The following is a 10,611-nucleotide window of genomic DNA, read 5'->3' on the forward strand; positions in this document are numbered from 1 at the left end:
TCTTAGAGAGGTCATAAAAATATGATCTATAAAAGAAAATTGATAAATTGGGCTTCTTCAAAATTAAAAATTTCTGCCCTTTGAAAGACATTGTACAGGGTAGGAAAAGACAAGTCACAGACCTGGAGAAAACACTTGGAAATCATCTATCTGTTAAAGGACTTGTATCCAGAATATATGAAGAATTCTCAAAACTGAATAAGAAACAACCCAATACAAATAAATGGACAACCGTTTTGAATAAACACTTTATCAAAGATATATGGATGGCAAATAAGTGCATAAAAATGTACTCAGCATCATTTTCATTGTGTAAATTCAAATGACACAATGAGATACCCCTATACAGTTATTAGAATGGCTAAAATTTAAAAGACTGAGTATACATAGTGTTGCTGACCATGTGGAGCAACTGGAACTCTCCTGCAATGCTGGTGGGAATGAAAAATCATATAACCACCCTAGAATGCAATTTGGCAATTTAAGTTTAAGCACACACATACCAAATGATCTAGCCATTCTTATCCTAGGTATTTACCTAAGACAAATAAAATCATATATCCATTAAAAGACTTGCACATGAATACTTATAACAGTTGTATTTGTAATAGGTAGAAACTGAACAACTCAAATGTCTTTCAGGTGAATGGGTAAACAAATTGTGGTACAATCATACATTGGAACACTACTTAGCAATAAATAAGAGTGGACTACTGATACAAGAAACATTGATGGATCTCAAAATAAATATGCTGAGTGAAAGAAGCCAGACACACACATCCCCTGTGAAAAAGAGTATATAAAGTGTGATTCCATTTACACAAAATTATAAAAAGTGCAAACAAATCTGTACAGAAAGAAAATAGAGCAGTGGTTGCCTGTGTACTCAGGGGCAGGTAGAAGTGTGATGATATGCTGATTGTCTTGATTGTGGTGATAGCTTCCTCTGTGTGTGTGTGTGTGTGTGTGTGTGTGTTTGTATGTCAAAACTTACTAAACTGTACACTCTAAATATGTTCTGTTTATTGTGTGTCAATTATACCTTGCTAAGATATGTACAGCAAAAATCTTTAAAGTAATTAAAGCAGTACTAAAGTATCTCTTTTGCTGTCCTTTCCCCATGAAAATGCATTGGACTCAAATTGTTATACATGTGGAGAGTTCACCAAAATCTTCAAGAAAGAGATAACACTTCCTTAAAAATTTCTATACAATAGGATAAGAAAGAAATCTACCAAAATTATTCATGAGGCTAATACATCTTTGATATGAAAACCAGAGAAGGAAGAACTGTACAGGGATAGAAAATAAAAGGCCAACTTCATTTAGGAGTATAGGCGCAAAATTCCAAATAAATTATTATCAAAGTAACTCTAGTAAGAGATTGAAAAATGAATAATTTTATATCGTGGTCAACACGGCAATATATTGAAAAAGAAAAACCATATCATTGACATTAAATAAAATTCCATCTTCTCTCAAATATATCTGTATGTAAATGCACCTACATGCACATATGCATAGATACATAGATACATACATCATGCAAACATACGTACATACATATACTTGACAACCTAAAAACGGCAAGACACATCCTTAACCTGTTAAAATACTTTCATCAAAACTTTAAAGCAAACTTTGTACACACTGATGGAGCATTAGAAGAATTCCATTAAAGTTGGGTACAAGGCAACTATGTCCGTTTCCACTATTAATAGTCAAGAAACTGATGAAATTAAAACTACACACTAAGGTAATATTTCTGCTTAAGTATAATATCACTGCCTTATAGTCAATATGAAAAAAAAAAAAATGTCCACTTCTTTTAATGAATGTTGTTAATCTTATTTCTGTTTTGAACAATTTGTAAATTTTTGTTCTTGTATCTGTATGTGTTATGTATATAAATATATTTGCATATATTTCATTAATAATTTTAAAAACCTAACTCTGAGGATAAACAATTTTTCTCCTTAAAAAAATAGTTAGTATATTAATTAAGACTAAAAAACACCATTCTAGAGGGATCATCTATAGTGATATTCCCTAGGCTCCTGCCTTTTTCATGTTCTGTTCAATATTTGTATCAATATTTAATATTCAATGAATAATTTAGACAAAGACATGGAAATCATGTTGATTACATTTATATATATTCTAAAGTTGGTAGGGAGAGCTAATGCTGAAAGAAGTAATGAGAATTTTTAAAAATCTCTTTTAGCTAGAATACTGAGTTTAAATCTCAGTGAAAACAACCAATGTAATTTAAAACTCCTGTGTAAGTGTTTAAAAAATAACCGTTTTGTTAAAATAATCTAAAAAAATATAATACCTGGATTGAAAGCAGTTCATATGCAAAGGCTTTTAAATGAGCTGAACATATGCTCCATAATGTCCAATGAGAGTCTAGGGTTGATAGGGACCTAGAAACCATATCACAAATAACAGCTGATCATGTCTTAAGCTGGGCAAGAAAAACCATTGTAGGGGATATGCTAGTTCATGTCATATATTTGAAGAACCCTCTTTGGAAGCCTCTAGGTGGACACAAAGCACCGAGCTGATCTCCCTGTGCTATGTGGCTGCTTCCCACTAGCTATCTATTTTACATTTGGTAGTGTGTATATGTCCATACCACTCTCTCACTTCGTCCCAGCTTACCCTCCTTCTCCCCGTGTCCTCAAGTCCATTCTCTACGTCTGCGTCTTTATTCCTGTCCTGCCCCTAGGTTCTTCAGAACCTTTTTTTTTTTTTTTTTAAGATTCCATATATATGTGTTAGCGTACCGTATTTGTTTTTCTCTTTCTGACTTACTTTACTCTGTATGACAGTCTCTAGGTCCATCCACCTCACTACAAATAACTCAATTTCGTTTCTTTTTATGGCTGAGTAATATTCCATTGTATATATGTGCCACATCTTCTTTATCCATTCTTCTGCCGATGGACACTTAGGGTGGGAAGCAGATTTTTAAAAACAGTATTATATATATTATTCACAACAATATATCATTGACTCATATGTCTTGAGGCTAGAGGAAATCATACTGCACTTCATGCATGTCAACCAATGATTTGGTCCTGTTTTTCTATGCTCTATCAGAATGTGTCACAGATAGAAAGTAGATCTGCTGTTTTGACTGAATTGAAATATCTGTTCATTTTCACCGCTTATAATTCAGCAGCTATAATGAGACAATCCACCCCATATTGGAAAACTTCTATGAGAGAGCTGTTCTTATTAAAGAGGAGGAAAGTCCCTCAATATCAGTCAGTTAATCCAGATAATCAAATTAAGAAATAGGATCTCATTAGTGCCTGATTTTGTGACTAGACAGTTTCGTTCACATGGTTAAACTGCTCATGGGATAATCTGTGAGAAAATTCCCCAGACAGCTAACCAAGGAATTCTGTTCCCTTACCCTACACTAGGCTGAGGAAGGAAAGACCACTGGGAAGACCAGAGATTTGAAAAAGAAGTGCTTAGGGTTTAACGCTGCCAAATTCAATGGAAATTTTGTAGCAGGGAAAAAAAATGTCACAAATTGCATAATTTTGTCAACTAGTCTCATGGTCGATGTCAATCAAAAGAAAGAAAGAAGATATATTAGGGATGGAGGGGGCGGAGGAATGTTCTCTAATTGTCTCATTCTCATGATTTTCAAGAGCAGAATACAGTACTCCCTTCCTAACAAACAAACCTCACAGCTCTTGGCATGATGTTGTCTCAGATTACTTAGTAAGTAAAGAAGTCCAGGGCCTGCACTTAGCATCCTGTGGCCAGCAAATACAGTCATTTCAGTGTTCTATTTTCCTGGTAATGCAAGGTGGCTAAGGAGAAAGAATGTCATGCCTAGAACAAGCAACTACCACCCTTAATTCCCATCCCATTAGATGCATAATGATGTTTATTATGCTACTTTTATGATCTTACAAGCTTTATTGTTCCCATTTCATCATATAAAATTGAGGCAATGTACTGTACTTACATTTTGTTTACCTCATTTTTCTAGTTAGATATTATAAATGTTCCTGTTTGGATAATAACTAGATTCTGAGGCCTGTTAGGTGATTTTGCCCTTTTCTGGGACCTGATTGGAAGATGGGGGATGAAAGAAGACTGATTTGGTAAAGAGAAGAATGCACGTGATATATAGAAAGAAGAGGTGAGATGGAGGTGGGGCAGAAGTTCTTCCTATTAAAAAATATATATATTCTTTCCTTGGGCTTGTCTTTACTATCCAGCATTCTATGCACAGAAACTATTCAAAATATAAAATCTCTTCAAAGCCCCAGTCTCCATAGCCCAAGTGACTCTTTAAAGTATAAAAAATAAGGTAGTTCTAGAAAAAAGTTAAAGACTTTAATGGAGAAAAAAATACTCTATTTTGCAAAGCATGAGGTAGAGTATAGATGGACTGAGTAAAAATGTAATAAATCTACGTAATTTGTTCTGCCCTTGGAAGAATCACCCGCTATTGAAAGAAGAAGCTATTAAGTCCCTAAACCCAGAGAGTCTGCGCCATTTTTCATCAAAAGCAAACATACAGAAAGGACAAAGGAGTATGCGTACACCAAGAGCTACACCATTTGTTCCTTGTTAATTGTATTGCTGATTCCATCAGCATCATTAGGTACCTTCAAATGTGACATTGAACCTGTTTTGGTCTCACAAACGACTAAAAGGAAAATCAAGAGAGTGAAAGCTTGGGGAGAAGTAGACTGGCTGTGTTAAGCTGAAGAGAGACAATGATAATGAAACTGCAGCTCCAAGATGACCATTAACTATTTTTTAAATAATGCAGGTCATTGGAGACACTTTTCCTAGCCCTAGCAAGTGGCTGTGGCTAACTTCTGTCCACTCTTCAGTAACTCTGTGGAGGGAAGCCCTTAAGAAAAGGTGCCACGGCTTTTAGCATCTTATGTACCATACAGACCCTAACATCATACCACTACTTAACCAGGAGCATTCTGCTCCAAACAAAACACATTCCTAGAGGTTGCGTGTACATTTGCTTTTGGAAAAGTAGCTGTGTTTTAAATAGCATAGAGAACTTGTTTTTGTTATTTTTAATGGGATGAATCTTCGGATAATGAAGTTAACTTTCTCATATTCATATGTTTATTATTTTTGTTTTGCATAGAATTTTTTAAGCCAATATTTGTTTTTTAGAATTTTATCTATGGAAAAATATGGCAGCTGGCAGCAAAGGAATGAGGAGATAGGGGTCCTAATTCTACGGCTTTCACCAACTATCAATACATTTGACTACTCATCTTACCTGTTGTGTTTCAGTTTCCTAACTGTCAAATTATCATAAAGTCTCTTTCAGCTCCATAATTCGAACATTTGTAGTGCCGAGAAGAACAAAATTAAAAAGAAATCTCTAAGCTCTACCGAACTGCCATATGCAGTCATGCGGTCTTTTTCAATTAGGGGACACCATTCACTTTGGAGACAATTTACAGCAGAGGAAGCTTAAGTGTCTTAGGGCAGGATATCTTTTCCTCAGTTGCCATATGGGCTTCCAGTGATTTGTCAATTCCTTAGTTCTTCGCTGCTAAGAAACCACACAAAAAATTTCAAGTATACAATGCCCACCATTTCACAGAAGACTAACCTTGAAAAAGATAATTTGGGGATTCAGAATTCAATTGCATATGACATGTCTTCTATTTCATTGGGAGAGTTTACAGTGCATGGATCATGAAGACTGGATAATATTATTAGTGATCAGTGCCAGCTGAACACTCAAGACTTTCTCCAAAATGTTCTGGTGTTCAGGAGACCACTGAGGTTCCTTTACTACCCTAACAAGAGTGAAAAGTTTCCCCTAAAAATGATTAGAATTTTTTATTTCCTGCCAGCCGAGTATGTGGGGACTCAGAGCATATTAACTGACTCACAAAATAAATGAACGGGATAGTTCTTTTCACTGCATTTTGTGGAGTAAAAATCATACCTGCTAAATATATGAATAGTTCATAATAACACATGGACACTTTCATTTCTGTGAACATTCTTTGATCACTGAGACCCCTAAATAACAGAGTATGGGGCAACATGTACCAAAATCTCTTTATGATGGAGACCTTCCGTTCCCTTTGAGGTCATCACCTACCAATGAGAGGAAGTAAGATTAAGTTCATTGAAAAGTTGGTTGGTCCCATGAAGAAGTAGAGAAAGGAAGTTTGTGCTGTCTGGGTGCCTCACAACTTCCACAGAACTTGTTTTTAAATGTCTGTTATGTGAATAAAGTCAAGTTCATTAAGATGTCATCTAATGATGCATAAATCATAAACAGAAAGAGTACAGAAAAATATCCCTTTCTGTGTCCTCTGTTCCCCCATCTTAGAGGCCAAGCTTTGCCCTTGAATGAGCCCAACACCTCATATCTAAATGACTCACTGTCAGATGCTAGCTCTAAGTCTATTAGATTATCATCATGTCATCTTTGTTTTTGGCAGTGTTTGAAAGCACCTCTAGCAGCTTTATTTGAACACTATTTTCATACCTAAAAGTTTGAGTCTGTAAAACAAACACACAAACATTTATAGACATCTTTATGTCACTTCAAATTGTTGTGATTAGTGTACACACTTTGAATATTATTACTTAAACAACCTCCAGCTGATGTTTAGAAAGTAACACTTTAGAACAAGGCATTCTCCAAATGTTCTATTAAGGATGCTTGTTTATTTATATCAGTGTATAGAAAAGTACAGCTGTACAAAACATAAATCAATGTCAAAAGTAAAAGGCATTAAAATTCATAAGGTTCATTTTTCCGACATCCAGAGCAAACTGTAGCTAAGAGTTTGTCACAGACTTAACATCAGCAATAAAATTATATAACTGCTGATGTCACATTCTTTGAGGTACACTCAAAGGCATCTAAAATTTTATAGCTTAGTTTGGCTTATTTTAAAAATGAACATATATTACTCTTAATTTTGTTTCTAATGATACCTAGAAGACCTGAATATAAAAACAGCATCAGAAGGGAAATAACTCACCAGTCCAACATGAAAAAATATGTATATAAGCTCTCATTTTGCTACTGATCAGGAAACCACAGGAATTAGTGCTGGTTTAACGCCTATTAAGGGAAACAGTGTTTTCTACAGCAGAATGAAGAAGGGTTATTGCTAAATAAGAAAGAACTAAAAACAAGTCATGCAGATACTAATATTCATTCACAGGTAATTTTCTGCTTTGGCTTTCACATTTTTAAAGTTCTGGTGCCATTTGCCTGGAGTGATTTATGAGATTTTTATTCCTACTTAAATATTCACCTGTTGGGAAGATATACATTTGTCATATTAGTATCTGGAAATCTTATTTTCTATCATATTCCAATTTCCTTGAAGGCAAGGGCCATATGGCCACATCAGCATGTCCTCAAGAATCTGGGATAAACTCATCTGCTGTTTTTTCTGAGCTGGTGAAATGGTGACACTGAGATCCATTACTGTGAGAGTAGAGGTTGAGGTGAAACAGCCCATTTTTCTGAAAGTCTCCAAAGGAGTAATAGCTGCCTTTGCTTATTCAGTCCTGACTTACTATGGGCCTGACACTGTTCTAAGCAAGTTACTCATGGAAATTCATTTAACTGCCTCAGCAGTTCTATGAGTTAGGGACTGTGAAGGTCCCCCTTTTACAGGAGAGGAAACTTCAGCACAGGAAGTTGTGAAATTTTGCTGGTGCCACAAATCTGAGGTGTGGTATAGCTAGGGTTCAAGCAGACAGTGTGGTTCAAGAGTTTGTTCTTTTAAGCACCACTTCATACCACCTCTTTCAGAGATTCATAAGTGCACAATAATGCTGCAGGAGGGTGGTATTTCAATCCCTAAGAAAAATGTAGCCTGTAATCTATTAAAAGGTCTTTGTACTGTAAATAACTTCAGAATTGTTCTTCCTTTGGAGGATGCATATATACCCACTTCCACTTCTCCTGGGACTTTTAGTAGTTTATGAGACAGTTTATGCAAACACATACATATACACTCTTGGAAAACTATATTTCTGTGGTAAAAAATTAGATTATATGTATGAAATCACCACTGCCATACAGGGAACCTGAATTCAAGTGCCTTTCTTAAGAACATAAGAGAGAAAATAGAGTTTTGGAAGAGAGGGAGAAGATTCACCCACAGTCATTACATAATTAGCCAAAGCTAATTTCGGTTGTTTTTCATTTACTATGTACCACTCACAAGATCCGTGTCTGCGTTTATTAATGTGACCAACATGCCCCATTTCGTATTCTCCTTTGCTCACATCTTCAAGGAAACGCAAGGGGGAGAGCCTGCACAAAGCACAATTCCCAAGCCCTAAGGTGTGTCCTCTGGCTACGTATTGCGCGAGAGATGGATGTGAAGGTAACTCAGCTGCGCCAGGACCGGCTGCAGGAGCAGTTGCTCATTGGAGCATCAGAGACACGGCGTGTGGAATGCAGCCTGGTCTGACTGAGAACAGCCCTGTGAATACAAATGTGTTCAAAATGGCTGACTCTGTACAAGAGTAAATAAGAACATTTCCAGCTTTTCCTTTAGTCACAAGATCAGGAGGTCTCGTCACCCCAGATAGAGTAGAGAATTGAGGTAGTTTTCCAGCTGAGAGAGGCAAAGTAGGGAGATGGAGGAAGGTGACTTTAGCAGCAAGGACTTTGCCTTTTAATGTTCTTTTTAAAAGAATAGAGCTCAGATTGAACTAATCCCCCGCTTGAATGTATGCCTTAGGAAATAATTTTTATTAATAGCTGAATATTTTTACTTTCATCCCCATGCACCCAAATATTGGGTTTATGATATTTAGTTGCATGCATATATCACTGTGTCAAAGAAAAGGGGGGAAATCTAGCCTTAATAAAAAATGATTTATTAACTTCTGCACATCCTATAAATTTAATATGCTACGCGTTCTTGCTCTCACCGCAGATTTCTTTTAGAAGCATAATTCTGGATACGAGCTCATAATATTTCTAAATAATGTATTGGTAAATACTAACAAAATAAAACATCTCTGAGGCACATAATCCACAGACACACAATTGAGGGAACTACATGTCAGTTAGCTGTGCTATTTATTTTGCATCCCTTTTACTTTCAGCCAGTTCATCACTTTCCTCAAGAGAAATAGCTGAAGCTGGTTTATATTGCTCCATAACATTAAGCATCGATGTATTCATTTTCTGAACATAAAATAAAACAACAACGATTTTTTTTGTCATTCTCCTTCTAAATCATACTCCCTGTTCTTAGAAGCTTTTTTTTTTTTTTTTGGTTAAGCCACAAACTAATTTTAGGTTTTTTGGTTCATAATCATTACAAAGTGTGATCCCTGTATAAATATAATTTTTCTTCTCCATAATTGCGCATAAAATTTATCCTACTTGGAAACTGCAGAGAGTAAAAGAATCACTATAAATCCTGGCCTCAGGGAATCTATGCTTCCTACAAGATTTAAAGTAGAATTATTCAGAGGCCATGTTACTCAAACAAGACCCAACCATTTTTTGTTGTTAGTGCCTTTCCTTTTCTTTTCTGCAGAATATTACCTAAAGGTAGCTCTAAGCACTAAGGGATTGAGGTTTCTATTTAGTCTACAAGAGAACTAACAGATTTTTTTCTACCTGTAGGTATCAACTTGGGATTTCAGTTAGCTAAGCAGCTTTGGACCTAGAATAAAACACTTAAGGGACCAGGGAAAATGTAGGTAGCAAAAAACCTGCAGACTGTGGCCTTTATTTATTTATTTATTTACTTTCTTATTTGTTTACAAAATATACTTTATTTTTTTAGTTTTAGATTTACAAAAAATTTAAAAAGTGGTACAAAGAATTCCCATATGCCCCCCCAACCAACTTTCCCCCATGCGTCTCTTATACATGAATGTAATAAAAACTATGCATTATTATATTTCTCTTTTCCTATTGTGCCTACATGTGCCTTTTCCTACTGTACCCCAATAATTATTGTAGATAGAGAAATAGATATTTAATATTATAAATTGGGGAGTGGAAATCTGTAGTATTGCCCTAGTAACACCATCTTAACTTGGTTTAAGAGGTAAAGAAAGCCTTTGAGTGACATAATCCAAGGAAAGCTGAAAGCTGACCAACCTCTGGTAGAATCTGACCCTCTGGGGAGGACTACCAGGTGGGCAAATGATGGCATCTCGGCTGTGAAACCAACGCTAAATCTGGAACTTTTTCTAAGGGTCATGGATAGCGGAGCATGGTGGAAAGAGTTGCTTAATGTTGTCAAATGTTTAAACCTCTGATCTTTGAAGTAAAACGTTGGGCTAAATAACCTTAAAGTTTCCTCTCAGCCATAGTAATGTATGAGGCAGAGGTGAAAAAAAGAAAAAGTGTTTTATATGAAAGAAAAAAAAATTCTTATCAATCTGGATCCCTTGTCTTATGTATCATCAGGACAAAGACTGAAAATAAAGAATTTGTTTTCAGCCATGTTTATTCCAAGATGTTAATAAATGGAGACGTTTGAAGTGTCTTTGAAGGCTTTTCAAAAAATGCCATGGATTATATGCAGATGACATAATTAAAAATTTTTTGTTTTAAACTTTTCTTCCACCTTACCAAAGACA

The sequence above is a fragment of the Balaenoptera ricei genome, chromosome 2, assembly GCF_028023285.1.
Source record: "Balaenoptera ricei isolate mBalRic1 chromosome 2, mBalRic1.hap2, whole genome shotgun sequence".
NCBI classification, from domain to species: domain Eukaryota; kingdom Metazoa; phylum Chordata; class Mammalia; order Artiodactyla; family Balaenopteridae; genus Balaenoptera; species Balaenoptera ricei.